Source organism: Triturus cristatus, chromosome 7, assembly GCF_964204655.1.
Source record: "Triturus cristatus chromosome 7, aTriCri1.1, whole genome shotgun sequence".
NCBI lineage: Eukaryota > Metazoa > Chordata > Amphibia > Caudata > Salamandridae > Triturus > Triturus cristatus.
Window position 1 is genome coordinate 1626838654 of NC_140590.1, and position 18207 is coordinate 1626856860.

The 18207-nt window shown below is 45.4% G+C and overlaps 2 protein-coding genes across 6 annotated transcripts in view; one reads left to right on the top strand and one right to left on the bottom strand.

Annotated features, from left to right (window-relative positions):
* The window catches only part of ARFRP1 (ARF related protein 1), a 366770-nt gene that overhangs the window by 202317 nt on the left and 146246 nt on the right, over positions 1-18207 (bottom strand). The gene's annotated exons all lie outside the window — the stretch shown is intronic.
* The window catches only part of LIME1 (Lck interacting transmembrane adaptor 1), a 61548-nt gene continuing 53094 nt past the window's right edge, over positions 9754-18207 (top strand). Inside the window, exon 1 of one of the 2 annotated variants that reach the window (XM_085619609.1) lies at positions 9754-9936. The gene's annotated coding sequence lies outside the window, so the exon portion shown is untranslated. The remainder of the gene's footprint in view (positions 9937-18207) is intronic. The other variant, XM_085619610.1, reaches the window with a different exon arrangement.

The window sequence follows — 18207 nt, forward strand, 5'->3', positions numbered from 1 at the left end:
AAAATACTTAAAAGACTTGAACACTGGACCGGTTGTCAATCACCGTCCAAATGAAATAGCCCGGTCACGTTAATCAATTTGTACAGCGGATGAATTAAACAATTACAAGGTCAATTGGAAACTAATTCCAATAAGGCACGTGAATAAATGAACGTATTCCAGGCTTTATGATATAGGGCGTCTAATATGAAAAGGTGAAAGGAAAGAAAAAGTATTCGAGAGATTTGTGACATAAAATACTTAAAAGACTTGAACACTGGACCGGTTGTCAATCACCGTCCAAATGAAATAGCCCGGTCACGTTAATCAATTTGTACAGCGGATGAATTAAACAATTACAAGGTCAATTGGAAACTAATTCCAATAAGGCACGTGAATAAATGAACGTATTCCAGGCTTTATGATATAGGGCGTCTATTTACTGGACCGGTTGTCAATCACCGTCCAAATTAAATAGCCCGGTCACGTTAATCAATTTGTACAGCGGATGAATTAAACAATTACAAGGTCAATTGGAAACTAATTCCAATAAGGCACGTGAATAAATGAACGTATTCCAGGCTTTATGATTATAGAGACTTGGGGTCTCTAGTTGGCACAGGTATGCACTTGTGACAAATAGGGACCCTCGCCTCTAGTCAAGGTCAAGGGGTACATTCCTAAAATAACCCATGCTCACACCCTTGGTAGCTTGGCTCGAGCAGGCAAGCTAATCTCAGAGGCAGTTGTGTAAAGCATTTGTGAACACATACAGTAATCAAGTGACAACAATACAGATGTACACCACACAGGTTTTATATCAAAAATACATATTCTTTATATAGATTTACCACAAGACCATAAACGACAAAAATACACAATGCTGTTACTTTAGATGGTAGAATTTAGCTTAGTTCTCTTTAGTTCTTTAAGTCAATGTACCTTTTAGATGGGACACGCAGGGCAACAAAAGTGTTGCAACGAGGTTGATACGTTGAAGATTTAGGTGCAAAGAAATGAAGATCTTCCAGATGCGGCACGCTTCTCCAGTGTTGCGAGAAGACTCGACTCGATGCGTCAGCTGCAGCGGCGACACACTTTACGCGATGCGACGACAGCAGCCTTGGCGGCGACACTCTTCTTCGACGTTGTGAGACGCTTCCGCTCGAAGCGACAGCTTGCAGCGGCGACACACTTTACGCGATGCAACGACAACAGCTCCGACGGCGGCACGCTTCTCCGTGGATGCGAGGCGCTTTTCTTGATGTGGTGCAATGCGACAGCTACGATGGCTGCGATGGCGACACGCTTCTTCTTTGATGCAAGACTCTTCTCTTGATGCGGTGCAATGCGTCAGCTACGATGATTGCGATGGCGACACGCTTCTTCTGCGTTGCGAGACACTTCTTCGATGATGCGACACGCTTCCTCTCGATGCGACAGCGGCAGCGGTGACACACTTTACGCAATGCGACGACAACAGCTCCGACGGGGGCACGCTTCTCCTTCTTGAGTCGCGCTTCCAGCTCCTTGCAACACGCAGACCCTCAGAAGGCCCAAAAACAGCAGCAAGCACTTCCAAAGAACTCTGGGGAGCTGGGGGGTGAAGTCTGTTGTTCCTGAGACTTCAGCAGGAGGCAAGCTCTTTTCCAAGCCCTTAGAGATCCTTCACAATTTGAGCAAAAGTACACACAAAGTTCCTTTCTCCTCTCTTTGGCAGTAGGCAACCCCTGCAGGCCAATCCCCCAGTTTCAGGGATAGTCTCTCCTCAGTTTCTTCTTGGTTCCTCTCTTCAGCAGAGTTTTTTCTTGTTTCCCAAAGTGATCTAAATTCTTGGGATTAGCGTCCAAATACTTATACCCAAAAATCCTTTGTCCTCTGAAGGCAGAGGGGCCCTTGCCTTGTTCAAACCGGTTCTGGTCAGTCCTGGAGCACTTTGTAAATGTAAATGTTGTAGACTTGTAAAGCGCACAGCTGCCCCAGCAACGGGGCGTCCCGGCGCTGTAGACCGCTGGGGAACCCGTCCTGGCTATCCCTGTGAGATGGTCCCTTTTTGGGTATCTCCAAGGTGAAACCAGGCATCCCCGGCATCTGTGGGGGGCCGTTGTAGAGATGAGGCAAGCTTAATGCCCAGAGTTGCCGAGTGTGTTCCTGGTTAGAGTAGGTACCGAGGCGAGAATTATCGAGTCCGTTTTGACCCTGGTCCACGACCCTGCCGCGTCGGGAATTGAACCCTGGTCCCTGGCCGATTCTCTGCTTACGGGTCTGCCGCCTCTAACCAGTGAGCCACACCTCTCCACTTTGTTTACCTGACTCCTTATTTCCTTTCAGAGTGCAGGGCAGAGACATCAGACGCACCACAGGAGGTGGAGCCAGCATTGTGGAGGGAAGGCACAGCCCTATTCAGTCCCAGGAGCAACTCCTCCCACCCATCTAGATGCAGATCTCTCTATTCACCACTGGGACACCTCACCCTGTCTCCTGGAATTCCCCAGCCCTGTCACTCAAACTCCAGACAAGAAATACACAGCCTAGCAGAGGCAGGTTTGAATGGTTAGACAAGAAAATACCTACTTTCTAAAAGTGGTATTTTCAAACACAGAACGTTAAAACCAATTTCACTAATATATGTATTTTATCATTTTGAGTTCAGGCATATTAAATTCGAATTTCTACCATGTTCCCTGAGTCAGTTAAGATTATAAGTTGTAATAATCTAACTGCCCATTCTGGCCTATGGAGAACAGGTAGCCTTGCAATGGTGAAAAACGAAAATGGCTGTAAATCGCTATTAGAACATGCCACACACACCAGGGCATGTTCTACCTTATCCTTACAATGCACCCTGCCCTTGAGCCTACCACAAGGGTGTCTGATATGAAGAAAAGGGAAGGTTTAGGGACTGGCAAGTGGGTACACTTGCCCAGTCAGCATGACAGTACCAGACTGCACGCAGGCTCTGCAATGGCAGACCTTAAACACACTTTTACAGGCTGCTTCTGTGGGTGGCACAACCGGTGCTGCAAGCCCACCAGCAGAATTTGGATTTACAAGCCCTGGGCACTCCTGGTGCATTGTACAAGGGTCTAACAGGTAAACCAAACCAACCAATCATGGAATCACAAATTCATACATTAATTTACAATAGGGAGCACTTGCACTGTGGCACTGGACAGCAGTGGCACAGTGCCCTGAGCAACTAACACCAGCAAAAACTCATGAGGCAACAGCGAAAAATGGAAGGGAGACCCACGCCAATGTGCCAGGTCTTACAGCTACCAATCACCTGAGGTTAAAGACAGGGCTGCCCTTTGTCTCCCCTGTTGTTTGCAATCGCTATGGAGCCATTAGCTGTGAGATTGCGTCAGCACCACATGGACAGGGGACTAGGTTTTTCCACCAGGGGAATCATCGTATCATTATACGCAGTTGATATCACATTATACATTACTGACCCGGCAGACAACTTAAACCCAGTGCTGTGGGAAATCCTAAAATTTGGGGGATTATCGGGTATACCAATAAATTGGACAAAGTCGGTTCTATTTCCACTCACGACAAACACCAAGCCCTGTCAAATGGAGTACCCTCTGAAATGGGCTGAAGGACACGTTCGGTAGTTTGGAATATGGCTGAGCAGTGATATTCAAGAACTGTGGGACATGAACTATAGCAGTGCGGTGACATGGCTGGAGGGCAAGATAGGGACTTGGAATAGACTACCTTTGTCTTTGGCCGGCCGTATAGCAAAAGCTAAAATGGTTATTTTGCCTAAATTTATATATCTATTCATAAATATTCCACTTCCACTAAAACAGGCCTTCTTCAAGACACTTCGGTCCCTATTAACGTCACTGATCTGGGCTGGAAACCAAGCTCGGGTCTCATGGGAGCTCCTGACGCTTCCCCTGACACAGGGAGGGATAGGGGCACCAGACATTCTGATATATGCATATTGTGCCCAAGCACAAATCCTCCATTATTGGGTCCACCCTGTACCGTTTCAGCCGCATGTTGCAGTTCAGCAAGATAAAGCTGCACCCACGCCATTACAAGTTGCTATATACCAACCATATAAAAGACCATGCAATGAGATTGACACACTAGAGTCACTAAGATGGGGCTGGGAAGGTCTGAGAAACAGAGCCAAATTAGAGGTCCTATATGCACCCTCTATACCGGTGGCGCATAACCCATGTATCCCCACTATGGAGGACGGGGGAAGTGTGACCCTGGCGCGTGGGCTAGGGATAAACACATTTTCAGATCTATATCCTGAGAATACCTTTCGCCCCTTGCTGGCAAGGCAAGAAGGGAAAATGCCAACTTTTTCAGAGATGTTTCTATATCATCGAATAAAAGCAGCCTGCCGTCAAGCGCACACCACCTTCCCTAGGCCCCCACCCACGCTACATGCACTTGAACATTTGCTGACTGGCCCATCTCCACGCAGACTCATCACAAGATTATATAGCACCATGCAAAATGCTGCCCCGGTGCTGATCCCAAAAGCACTGATGGAATGGAACACTGAAATGAATACTCCAATCTCAGAATGGAACACTGAAATGAATACTCCAATCTCGGAAGAGCAGTGGAAGTTCTGCTGCTCCCAGTAACGTGTCCTCTCTCCCAATTATAGGCTCAAGCCAATACATTTCAAGTTCCTACATAGATTCTATAGAACCCAGATCCATCTAAACCGCATGGGGCTTAGGCCTGATGCTAGCTGCTGGAGATGCAGGGCTGCGCCAGCGACTTTTCTGAATCTTGCCTGGAGCTGCCCTCCTGAAGCAAAATACTGGATTGATATCTTCTGCATAATTGGGGAATCACTAGGAACTCCAGTAGACCCGACACCTTTGATAGGCTTACTGGGATACCTGAAAGATACTCCGGTGAGCATATGAAAACTACATGCAATGCTCCTTCTCCTAGCAAAGAGATGAGTGGCTGTGCATTGGGGGAAGACCAAGGCACCATGGATCAAAGCCTAGAGGCCAAAAGATATATGGGGTCTAATCTTGGAATGGATACACACTAAACAAACTGAAGATACTGATAGTACTAGTCCTGATATGGTGGAGTCAAGTACCTAAATTAACATTACTCTACACAAAATAATACATGCACGTTGCTTTTGTTTTGGTAGTTAAATGAAGCAAAAAGTGTAAAAACATAATCGTATAGACATGTACAATGTGAAGTGTAATAAGATTCGCTGGATTGATATCTTGTTTATAGGCCCTAAGGCTACCTTTGCAGCACAATAAAGATAGAAAAAACACTTACACTGCACAATACAGAACGAGTCATGCTTTATTAACAGTGTATATGTTAACAGTGAATTATTACTTATTACATTGAATGTCACCAATATCTGTTACCAGCTTGGAATGTTTTAATATTGTTCCATTTGGTTTTGGATTATAGAATTCAACTTTTATTGTGATGACAACCTGATAAAGCCATTAAGCTTGACTCTAATGACTGCAACCCGTGTGTGTGTGTGTGTGGGGGGGGGGGGTAGCGGTGGCGGCGGCAAATTAATGTGTAGTAGTGCATGTGCAATTAAGTACTTTTTCTTTTTAAAGGTGAAAGTATTGTCTGGACAGTGATTTATTAAGTGTTGCTTTTTACAGTGCCTAAGAGCTGCACTACTAGCCCACACCCCCTCCACAGAGTAAGCTTTGGACTGGTCTGCTTAGCTCCACTGAGAGAGTCAAGTGCTGCAAAGGGTACTTGGTTCCCAGTAAAAGGAATATTTTGGCCTTGTTACTTGTGAGAAATTCACATGCATTCTAATTACAGCCGCGGCCTCTGTAGGTAAGGGTGGTGGGGCCCTGTGAGGAAGGATTTCGAGAGACGTCCATGAGGAAAAATGTAATAAATAATTTTTGCTCGTGGTCTCGAAATCTCCCCTCACAGGACCCCACCACTCTTACCTGCAGCGGCCGCCTAATTATAAACCCACTTTCTCACACCGACTTTAGTATGAACTATATCTTCACTTTCGCCATCAGGAGAATACTACTCTTGTAATCGCAATTAAATAAATAAAAAAACCTAGTAGATTTCCAATTACACATTGATAAAAAGATGTATAGATTGTGGAGCGGCCCAGTGCCTCATGAGTTTTTTTCGTTTATCTTGCTTTTAGATCTTCTTTGGTTATCAGGCTCACCACTGTCAACGCCCGAAGCCTGCACACGCTCTGGTACTTCCTACTTGCTTGTGGGTTCCTTTGTCTATAACTGTCAGTAATAGGTTGGAAACACCCACAGCTTGATCTACTCCAGATGACACATAGTTTGTACTCCCTTTTATTGCCACCACGTATGATTTAAGTGTGCTTTTTGCTCAGTTTGGTAGGCAGCAAATGCCTGCTTTTTTTGCCCTTCATAGAATTTCTGATTAACCTTGAGTAAGGAGTACTCTGCCTTATTGAGTGTCACCATGCTTACCTACCCTCTACTAGGAATCATTTTACACCAGACTTTCTGTGAGAATGTTTGCTTAAGTTGGTGCTCTAGGTCGTAGTAACTACTTTTGTAAATCTAATAAAGTTTTTTTTCACTGATACTTTTTATTCTGGGAATCTTTGTTATACAAGTCCACTGGATTAGTATTTGAGCGAACCCCAGGCCATGGGTCCAGATAATTCCCCTGGATTGTTCAAGCGCAGATATTCTATGATTTGGGAATAGACGCTTCTTGGACACCTGGGTCTTGAAGCAAGAACCCATTGGATCATCATCATATTGCTCTTGGACACATACATCCTCCACATAGTATCACACGATCACGGGGTCTGATACAGCCGTTATCCATTGAACCTGGCTTCTGCTCAAGGGTAAGGAATAAAGGTATTAGGAACATACCAACTTGTACATATACCTAGGGGCTGCTCAATAATATGCATAATATATCGCCCCTCGATGCTCCCCTCTCCATGCATCCACTAAGCCTAAATCTGAGAGTCATCAAGATCCTTCCTCTGAAAAAGAGATGGTGCTCCCAACCGTCCTCCCTGATTTGGCCCGGTACCCCTCTATAAGCAGATTCCTGCCCCATCATCCTCTTATTATTAGGGGGACTGGTCACCTTAGCCAAGAATTTTTTAATTTTGTGTTTTAGGAGTTGATTTTGTCCCTGATTTATGGTTTATATTGCAACAGATGAGCTCACTTATTAACTGCTCATATAACTGGAGCCAGTGTCCCTCCATAGGAGCTCTCCTATTTTGACCTTATAGAATAGAAATACTAAAGAGGTTGGTAGCAACCACGCAACTTCCATTCATCTCTGCGGACCCGGTGAGTCTCTTGGAGAAGACCAATATCTCCACCTACTTGTTTTGGGGTTCTAGCATAAACCTATCACTAAGGCAGTTCAACCCGCAAACATTAAATGAGAAGCATTTGATGGTTTTCCCCATTAGCCTCCCTATAATAGAATACGTTGAATTTAGCTGCCTGAGGAGTTTAGCACTGATGAGCCTCACCAGATGCTATTACCTGCCTTCTTCCAACTATCTGACAGCACAAGGTTGTCATCCTGCAGCCCCCCAACAAATACCTCACAAAAAACACCCAGCAAAGAACTCTACTCTCCCTTCAAAATCGCATTTACACACACATTTCTGGGAATGCACTTGGCTACAAAACATCCTACATTGCCTCAGTCCCACCCCCTCTTTCCTTCCCAAGCCCAGGTTGTTGCCAAATAACTTTCTTATTTGTCTCACCAATGTGAGTCTCTCCGTGGGCTAATGGGCTATGAACTTAACTCACTGTCTTCCTCCGACACTCCAGATGCCCAAGAAGCGTCACCTCTGTATGTGCGAAGAGCTTGCTCTATTATTTTCCGTTGACTTCTGATATGGATTTCCTGGATAATCAACTTGCTTTTCCATAAATCCTTGAAAGTCATCGGCCATCTGTGGGATAGTTTTCACCTCCAACTTTGACTTTCTATGATACTAATGAATCTGCAGTTAAATGTTAGGCAGAAGGGAAGGCCCCGCGTCTAGTCTCTACTATGGGTTTGAAGAGAACATGGTGAAAGGCTGTTCATTTCTGGAGTGTCACCATAAATAGGTCCTGAAAAAAGAGAACTGGATGTCTCTCAAAGGAGAAATCATTGTTGGGTCTTAATGCTTCTACGATTTTCTATTTTTGATTAAAGAACTCACTCTTGTTAAAGTGTCTAGTGGTCTTGTGGTTGCCTTTTTAGGTGTTCTCTGTAATATTATATATTTATATGATTGAAGCAGGGCTTTAAACCTATATTTGACATAGCTCTGTATGTAATTTCCCTCAACTCCCCTCAGAATCCCCCGGATCCACTACATTGTTTTGCCTTGGGCGGTTTTCAAGATCCTAGATCAGGTTCCTAACAGAGGTCTTGTTTGATTTCTCACCCTACAGTTTTACTCCTCTTCCTCTGCAAGGCGGATGAGGTGTTCTGCTTCATCCGTGGTGAGGTGTCACTGCTGCCATGGATCTGTCACGGATCTGCCACACCAGCTGCTATTTTGCTATATAGGTTTTCCTCTTGTGCTAAACTTCATCATCGTTTTCCCACTGCACTGCTCAGTCTTCTCAGTTCCCTATTTTCACTTTGTTTGACGAATGCTTTAGGACTCATATTTCCCGATTACGCCCAATATTACTGACAGATCATGCCATGGCCACGCACTACTTAAACATTTTTTGTCTAAATCATTGTCTTCTCTAAAGAAAACCATTACATTGATATATTTTGTGAAAAGTGCTATGTGGTCTCATGCATGTGAGGAACTATTCACTGCTTATGATTTTAATGATGATCCCCCTAAAGGAGAACTAAGATTGCAAGTAAATAAAATGTGCCTTCCTTCTCTGGCTGTTACCTGAGATGTGATGCAGCAACACCTACATCACATAACATAACATAATGTGTATTTGTAAAGCGCACGTATCACCCATGGGTCTCAATAACAGATGTATATTGTTACCCAACTCAATTGTATTCATTTTATTGACCTCAGATGGATGAAAGGCTGAGTGGACCTGCCGGGATTAGAACCTGTGACCATGAGGTCGAGCACAGGCCCCTACGGTGGATGCATTAGTCCACTGCGCCACCAGACCCGGCCACCAGACCTAGCCTTATGGAAGTGCAAGGCCTGGGCTCTGTTCACCCAACACCTGTAGGCCTACACAGAAGCCCACAACCCTTCTTTAATAGGCAAGCGCTTCTACAACACATCCATGGAGGAAGTAGGGACTCCACTAGTAGAGCACAGCATGGCTGGTTAAGCACAGTGGAGTAAAAACACAGAGGGAACAGAAAAAGATGAATACTGGCAGAAGGACACAGGGGCAGTTTTACAAGCCCCTTGCGCCACTTTTGTGTCACTTTTAACATGGGGAAAGTGACGCAAAAATGGCGCAAGGGGCTGGTAAATCTGCCCCACAGTTATTCTTGCCAAGCGAGGACTTTCCGCCCAGCAAAGCGCGTGAGGTAACTGAGTCTGTGTTGATATTCGTGTCTGCCTCAAGTTGCCAGAGGGAAGCAGGGCATGGTATTGGGCCCAGGGTCTCTCTCTCTGCGTCCTAGCAGAGGGCGCCTGGTCCATCTCTGAGGGCGGGTGCCGCTCATGAATATGCGTTCAATCTCTGGAGCAAGCAGGTGCAGTCTTGTGTTTGGGGGTGCAGCCCAGGAAGTGCTTTGGTTATGCGTGAGTGACTGCGTCAGCAAAACTCCGAACCGCAGCCTGCTTCCGGTCTTGTATCGAACCCCAGGCTGCCTCTACTGCACCACTCTCAGAGCTGCCCCCGGCGAAGGAGCTGCGCCCGGCCTCTGCTGTACTGTTCAAAGCGGGAACCGCATCAAACCGTCCATCCCTCGGTCCAGGTGAGGCCTCAGCCCGGGGCTCGAGGTCTTCAGCCTGCAACTGTGTCCTTTCTACCAGTAAGTAGATTTTACATTTCTTCAACTTTTAATTGCTTCGTTTATTGTAGGCATTTCGATCTGTTTGAAGCAATTAGGGCTTCTGTGAAGATACAAAAATAAAAAATATATATAAAATAAAAAGAGCCGCAGAAAATAAAGGGAAGATGCATGCGTCGAGGAGGGCAGCCCCCTTTATTGTGTATAAAAATGCAGGTGAAGGGACGACGAGAATGTCCACTCTGTCAATCTTGTATGTCCTGTGCCCATCTTTCCCCTGACTGCAGCTTTGACCTTGATGCTCCAAGGCCCCCTTGCCCCCTGAGCGGCAGGCACACCTTGAAAGCTCTTTGTCACCACCCTTTAAGCACAGCAGATTCTCAGGCTAAACAGCGGCACTGTTGAGCGCTGTCGGATACTGCAATCTTCCTTTTAGAATTCTTGGGGGGATTGGTGAATGCACGAAATTCTTCCTAATAACAAAAAAAACATTTTACAAAGTGCACCGAATTCCAATGCAAGCCGTGGAAGCACGGTGCAAAGCTACAGTTGTAAAAACTACAAGTTATATGGTTTCTTCTCAGCTCTTTGTATCATTTGCACCACTTATTCCATTACTTTTTTGCATGTACTGCTGTTAACAAGTGGCAAAACCTGGTTAATACACAACGTAAAAGAGCAAAGATGCAAGTAACCAGGTTTCAGGTTTTAAAGTCTTTATTTCGATAATAAAATCATAAAAGACAGCAAGATCAACACAGACAGTTTGGACCAATTATCAATCTACTCATACTTTACATACACAATAAACTGTCCAAGTTACGAATATTTTTACACACAATAAGATCAGTACATTAAAACCCTTATTAACATCCTAATAATACAAAGACAGCCCGTCTAAATAATTTTAAGAGTATAAAAACAGTAATTAAAACAGTCTTAATACACTATACAATGTCCAACGTTAGATCAGAACAATAATGTTTTAAATACAATTCAGAGGAGAAATCTTTTCTGCCTGTTTTTTAGCTCTAATAATCCAAACCCAACCAAGAAATTTCGCTATGCTCACCACAAACAACTCTGAGGTATTGGTCTTTAATACCCGAATGTCCTCCGCAAACCTACTGCAGGTAAGGCGGTGGAACAGAGGTTTTATCCATTTTCTACGTGGGTCTTGATACATGGGACAGGCAAATAAAAGATGACCCTCAGTCTCCTTATGGCCTGGGCACCACTGACAAAATTCGGTTACTCCAGAAGCCCAATTTTTTGTGAATGAATTCAAAGGCAGGGATCACACCCGAAACGGGTGATAAAGTTTCTTGTCGAGAGGCCTGGTAATAATATCCCAGTAATTCTCGCGAGAGAGATCCAGCTTATTAATCAGGAACCTTCCTGTTAGACTGGTAGAGCTAGAGGCAATCACTAAGGTTTGTCGAACTGAGGCCCAATACAGCGCTTTAAATTCTTGTTTGGTGGGAAACACATTGGTTCCTGGAGACACCCACAGCTGTTCTATTCCCATTTCGACCAAAATGGTTTTTACCGTACGTAGCCATGGAATTCTCCCGGAGCCCTCAATAGACCTAACTTCAGCAAGTTCATTAGCAAAAAGGACAAGGTCGGGAGAAGTCCAAATCCGCCTCCAGAGGGCTACCAATCTGAACCTTGCCATCTCATTTATTGGGTTACATCCTAAATCCAAACAAAGAGGTATGGATGGAGTGGATTGCGGTAGCCCCACTAAACTCCGCAAGAACTTACACTGTGCTTTAAACAGGCTAGAAAGATCCATGTACCCCCAGAGATCCGCACCGTAAAAAATAGCGGCATTAATCTTTGTGTCATAAATTTTTAGCGCTGGGTGCACACGTTTGGTGATGGATCTCTTTTGCTCCCTAAGAAGACAACCAGTTAAACGGGCCAGTTTTAGCTGCTGTTCGACCACCTGCTCCTTCCATCGCAAGCGAAAATCTAGTGTCACCCCTAGGTAGGTCATATGCTCAACTTGTTCCAAATTAACCCCACCCATGCTTACCGAACTCCGCACCGAGAGTTTCTTAGTAAGAACCATAAACTTAGTTTTACCTACGTTTACCTTCAGATCGCTGATGACACAGAACTCCTCAAAGCGGTTCAGAGCCCGCTGTAATCCACTTCTGGTCTTAGAGAGGAGCAGGGTGTCATCAGCGAAGATAAGCATGGGGAACCTCGTCCCAGCCAGGGAAGGAGCGTCAGTGGGGAAAGCCTTAAAAAAATGTACTACCTGGTCAATAAATAACAGGAATAGTGTGGGCGCCAAAACACACCCCTGACGGACCCCGCGTGTTACCGGAAAGCTGTTCGTCACTTGTCCTTGACCTCCCCACCGAACCCTTGCAAAGTTGTCATCATGCAGTTTAACAATTAAGTCAAGTAGTTCCATGGGCAAGCCTAAGTCTCTCAAGACACGCCACAGTTTAGCCCTCGGCACCATGTCAAAGGCCGCTTTCAGGTCGATGAACGCGGCGAAGATTGTTCCCCCGCCCAACAGCACCACCTTCCAGTAAATCAGACAAAATCTAAACACCTGGTCGATGGTGCTGGTACCAGATCTGAAGCCTGCTTGCATGGGAGACAAGATGCCCTCAGAAACCATCCAACCCTGAACTCTACCTAAGACCATCCGTGCAGTGACCTTTTGAAGAGAATCAATGAGGCTAATCGGGCGATAATTGCCCGGATTGGACCGATCTCCTTTTTTGTGAATTGGAAGGATCTCAGCCCCCTTCCATGACTTGGGGATTCTAGCTCCTTTGGCAATTGCATTAGCTAACCTGGTAATATACGGTACCCAAAGTTCAAGGTTAGCTTTAAACAGGTCAGCAGGGATTAGGTCCATCCCCGGTGCTTTCCCCCTCTGAGTCAAACCCAAGGCTAATTCGGTTTCATGTTCTGTGAAGATCAGGGCTCCACCTTGGTCAGACAATGTATACACACTATTTAACATTTTAAAAGATTCCGAGTTCTCAGACCTAAATTGGGCAGCATAAAAATCCACCCAGGTTTCGGGAGAAACATGATTTGTAGGCGTTTGGGAATCTGGGTCTCTGCCCCACTTTACAAGTTCCCAGAACTTAGTCTGGTTTATTGGATGTGGATGCATCCAAAAGGTCGGACCAGTGCCTATCTTCCCACTCTCTTTTAGCATCCCACTGGGTTTTTTTATACTGTACCCTTGCTAGCTTGACATCACTCATAACCCGAGACTTGACCGCTTTAACTAGTTGACTATAGGCCTCCCTGCATTTCCCATTATACCACTTCAGACGGGAACCAAGTGTTTTTAACGGGCCTTTTGAACATGGAATGGATAAAAGAGATTTAAGCTGCTCGAAACAACATTCGTGAGACTCAATAACATGATCAAGACCTGCCCCCTCAGACTCAATGGGCATGGGTTTGTTCACCGTATTAGTGACCAAATTTTTAATACTTTCAAGGAGAGTGGCGTCCCCCACTAACCTAGACCATTTCAGCCTTCTTCGGTCATTGGTCAGGGCGACATCTCCTGTCCTAAGAGTATCTGGATCCTTCAATCTATTTTTTCCCGGCAGCCTTAGTCTAAGTGACAACGGATTATGGTCGCTTTCTGGGCGGGATACCACTTCCATGTCTATCATGTATTGCCAGAATTCCAACCTTAACAAAATATAATCCATGCGGCTTTTCCTTAGACCATTATCATAAGTATCACAGGCGCATTGGTCTGATGTAGAGCGACCATTAACTGCCCTTAAACCCCTATTCAAACATAAGGCCATCCAGTTCAAAGCAGCCTCGGTCCCTTTAGCAATTTTATCAATTGATAAATCCGGAATATTCCAGACAGCATCCTCTGCAGACCCCCAACTGTCCCCAGCTGCCTGAAGCGGCTCAAAGGTGCAGTTCAGATCACCCGCTAAAACAAGAAAATTATCGCTTCCCAGCCCATCGAAAAACCTATCCACTACGTCAACAATCCCAGGGCAGCGGCCTCCAGGTAGGCCTCGTGCATAGATGTTAATTATAATCAGGTCCCGAGGGACAACCTTACTCAATTTAATACCCAAAAGGTCTTGATGTTCTACAAGTATTTCAGACAGATGGAATCCCAAAGCCTGCTTCACCCAGATCAGTAACCCCCCTGAAGCACGCCCTTTGCTACCTCTAATTGCAGGTTTAAAAAAATTTATAAACCCAACCCTGTAGATTGGAACCGTTGCCCAAGTTTCCTGGAGTAATATAATGTCGAAAGTATCTATAAATTCCAACCACTCCTCAGAGTGTAGCCGACCTTTGATCCCAGCCACATTCCAGGAAGCTACCTTTAGTGTATCATATGGAGTTGTTACATTACTTTTGGAAGATTGGACCATTGGCACAGTAGTAGCTGGGTTCTCCACTTCCCTCACTAGTTCTGCCCTTGTCTCCAGACTGGGAACCATACGTGCGCTATCCACCCCCACGATTGCTTCTATAATATGCTCAGCGGACGCTTCACCCGTACCCCCTGTAGAGTTTAACATTAAACCCCCCTCTTCAACATTCCCAGGGAAGGATTCCACCCTTTCAGGCCTAGTTACCACGTTCCTACAACCCTCAGCAATACTATTCACCCTAATTGGTGTATGTAGTCAATCGATGGCCTCTAGATCGGAAAGGGGGCCATAGCGATTGAAAAGTAAAGGGTGTTGGGGGAGGTAAGGTGTTCTGACAGTTGGGCGCCTCCTATCTAGTAATCTCATGGGTGGGGGGGCCTGGTGGGATTTTAAAGTGTCTTTCGGGATAAAAGTAAGCAAGCCCCAGGGTTTGTACATCCCCCAGTCTTGCAAACCTTGCTTCCCTTCGGATAGACTCTACCACCCAAGGGTCCTTAAACGATACCAAAATACAATCACCCTCTAAATCTTTGGTCCCAAAACCCACCCAATCTACTCTCCTCACGAATAGAATTTCAGTTAAAGTTGATGGCGGGAGGGGGCGATTTTTGTTAAGCCAGAATACTACTTTATTGCGTAGGTCCCTGTCAGTCTCTTTAATACCCTCCTTTACAGGTGCTACCCCAGTTAACACAATGGTATATTGATTTGCTTCGGGGGGTAAATCTGTACGAAGGTGAACATTCTTAGTAGAGTTCCCCCCAGTGTGGGTAGTGGAATTGCGAATAATGGCTGGCTTTCCTAAAGAAAGCTGGGATGAGGTACTAGGGGCGACGTTTGCACTGTTGTCCGACCAGCCTGCTTGTGTTCGTTGCGCAATTAACTTGGAGGTGGCCTTTCTGGGTTCCTGCACCAAGGTACCTACATCAGCAGTGCTAGCATTATCCCCAGAACCCCCCAGTGCTGTGTATTTGTTTGCTACAACCCCCGTTGCTTTACCAGAGCTATTATTGTTTATACACTTAATTTTACTTGCCTGAGAAGTAGAAGCCCCCACCACTGTGGCTACTGTGCAAGTAACCAAATATACTTTCCACTACAATGCGAATCGAGTGGTTGCACCCTTTAAGAAATACAACCTTAAGCTGGGGGAATAAAAACAGACATAGAAGGCACAGGCAACCGCAGTTTGCAGAGACGCACCTCAGAAACAGTCTGCATATATGAGCCTCTCTGTTTTTGTATGCACTAGCACATTAAATGCATTAAAGACAGACCTATTGGTTTGCCAGTGCTTGTTCAGTTTAAATGCTGGCTGTGTCTGTGACTTCGTACTCTTTGTTGGGGAGGGCTGTCTTATAATGCTGATGATCAACATGATGTATTTGTTTAAATTTATTTTTCTGATTGCCAGCATACTAGATAATGTAAATTACTTCAGAAAAAGAAGCTCAGTTCCTGAGACAACAGCCTCTACACAGAGTGGCCATTGCCTGTTCTACCCTGCCACTGGGGGGGGGGGGGTACAGCGATAGACTGCGTACAAGACGCTATGGAGTATTCCATGTATTTTTGTGCTGTGGTATATGAAATGTGTTCTGGTGGATCATGTGCCCTGAAACGATAGGCCGATGCTTCTGTCACTCAGAGGCCAATGCCTACTGTCGCGTGTTTGAAAACTCTAGATTTTATCACCCCTATCTCAGGGTTAGCATGAGGACATTTTATTAAGGTCAAGATTTTGAAAGTAATGTAGAAGAGATCCCACTAGTCTGATATGAGAGGATTAGAGATTTCTATGTGGTGTTTATATTTGAAACTCAGGCCCGGGGTGGAAAGTACACTTGCGTAAGGAATGTGCAATGTTGTGGTCGGCTGTTGTCCATCAGGAAGGATTTGAGGAGCAATGTGTGGGCGTCTTCTTCTTTTTCCCAGTGGAGTGTGAAGTCTTCCAGGAAAATCTGATCACGCAACGAGATGTTTACCAGTGCTATAATCAAAGAAACTCGTTTTCCTAGAAAGATGAACAGTAGAGGATTTTCAGCCTCATTGGCTTTGGTGATTTCCACAGTGAAACATTGGAACAAGTCAGCATCCAGGGTATTTGTTGTAGATAAAAGCAACCCCCGCCATTTTTAGGTCTCGCCTGAGCTATGGCGTAAGCGATGCTCTGCAAGACATTTAGTAGGTGGGTTTAGAAAGAGCTACCCACATTTTTGTGCTGGCGACAAGCTACAGTGCATGATGGCGTGCACGCGCACAGCTGCTCCCCGCATTCCCCCCTCCCTTCTCGCCCAGTCATGTGCCTTTCCTGCGCCAGCCTTCAGCACCATACCCCTCCCTCCCCCGCCCGCTGCTGCGCGCGCATCCCTAGCGTGCGTCATCGCGATCGCTTTCGATTTTAGAGTGATCGCGATGAGGGATTGTCAGTGTGTAAGTGCCCTCAATTTAGCCGCGGCGGGCGCTCGTACGCGCACTACCCCTCCCCTGCTGCCTCTCCATTAATTGAAAACATATGTGCTTTCACTCCATTCAGACTCCAAAAACTACACACACAACTTTCCGCTGAGTCAGAGGCAACACTCCAGACACCTCTCACAGCAGTTACCATGTAGAAGGTTTAATTTATAGGTTCTCTATGCAGTCGTCTTTTTACGCGAGTTCAGTGTTCTGTAGGTTGCTCTTGAATATAACCATCAAGAACTATTGATGGATAAGTATTCAAAAACTATTTTTTTTTTTATTGAACATATTTTACTGGGTTTATCATGTCCTATTTTGCAAATACTGAGGACCAGTGACGTAGGCATTGCCCCAGGGTCAGGAAGCACATATATGAGTCTGTCTCTGTTGCATTTCACTGTACACTGCTATCAACAAAGTCATGTGCTGGCCTAGTAAAGAGATCCTACTTTCAAGACTTTTTAAAAAAAAATCTTTATTCAAAACCTATTTTTGATATAGCGGAGATTTCATCCCATTTTTCGTGAGACAGCTCTCTTTTTCTATCCAATTAATGACCCCTTGCCGAGTTCGATAGCTCAGATGAAGAAGGGCTTGCTTGCAAGTTTTATGTGCAGCCTACAGGTAAGTCATTAAAACACAAGGAAATAGGACTTTACCTTTCATCATTCTTAGGGTGACAAAATGAGTGGCACGCATTTGGGTAAAAATAACCAGCTTTTTACATTAGCGCAACATGCCATTTATTTTTTGGAGCTGAGTAGTTGAAATGCGGTGCTTTATGCTAATAATAACCATCACATTTATTCCCTTCTTCATGTCTAGTCCCTCTCTTATTCTCACACTCCCTCCTTGCTCCAGAATCTCACTACAGACACACTCTGCAGAGATGAAACTAATAGTGTCTATGCAGTGGCGTCTTTCCTCCCACCTCACTCCTAACTTGTTCTCCTTCTGTCCCCTTCGCTGCCCCTGTGATTCTGTGCCTTTCTCCTTCTGTCCCCTTCGCTGCCCCCGTGATTCTGTGCCTTTTTTCTCCTTCTGTCCCCCTCGCTGCCCCCGTGATTCTGTGCCTTTTTTCTCCTTCTGTCCCCTTAGTTGCCCCCTGTGATTCTGTGCCTTTTTCTCCTGTCCCCTTCGCTGCCCCCGTGATTCTGTGCCTTTTTCTCCTTCTGTCCCCTTCTCTGCCCCCGTGATTCTGTGCATTTTTGCTCCTTCTGTCCCCTACGCTGCTCACGTGATTCTGTGCATTTATTTCTCCTGTCCCCTTCGCTGCCACCGTGATTCTGTGCCTTTTTCTTCTTCTGTCCCCTTCGTTACCCCCGTGATTCTGTGCCTTTCTCTTTCTGTCCCCTTTGCTGCCCTGTGACACAACCACACACACAAACACACACAACTACACAAAAACAAACACAAGCACACACAC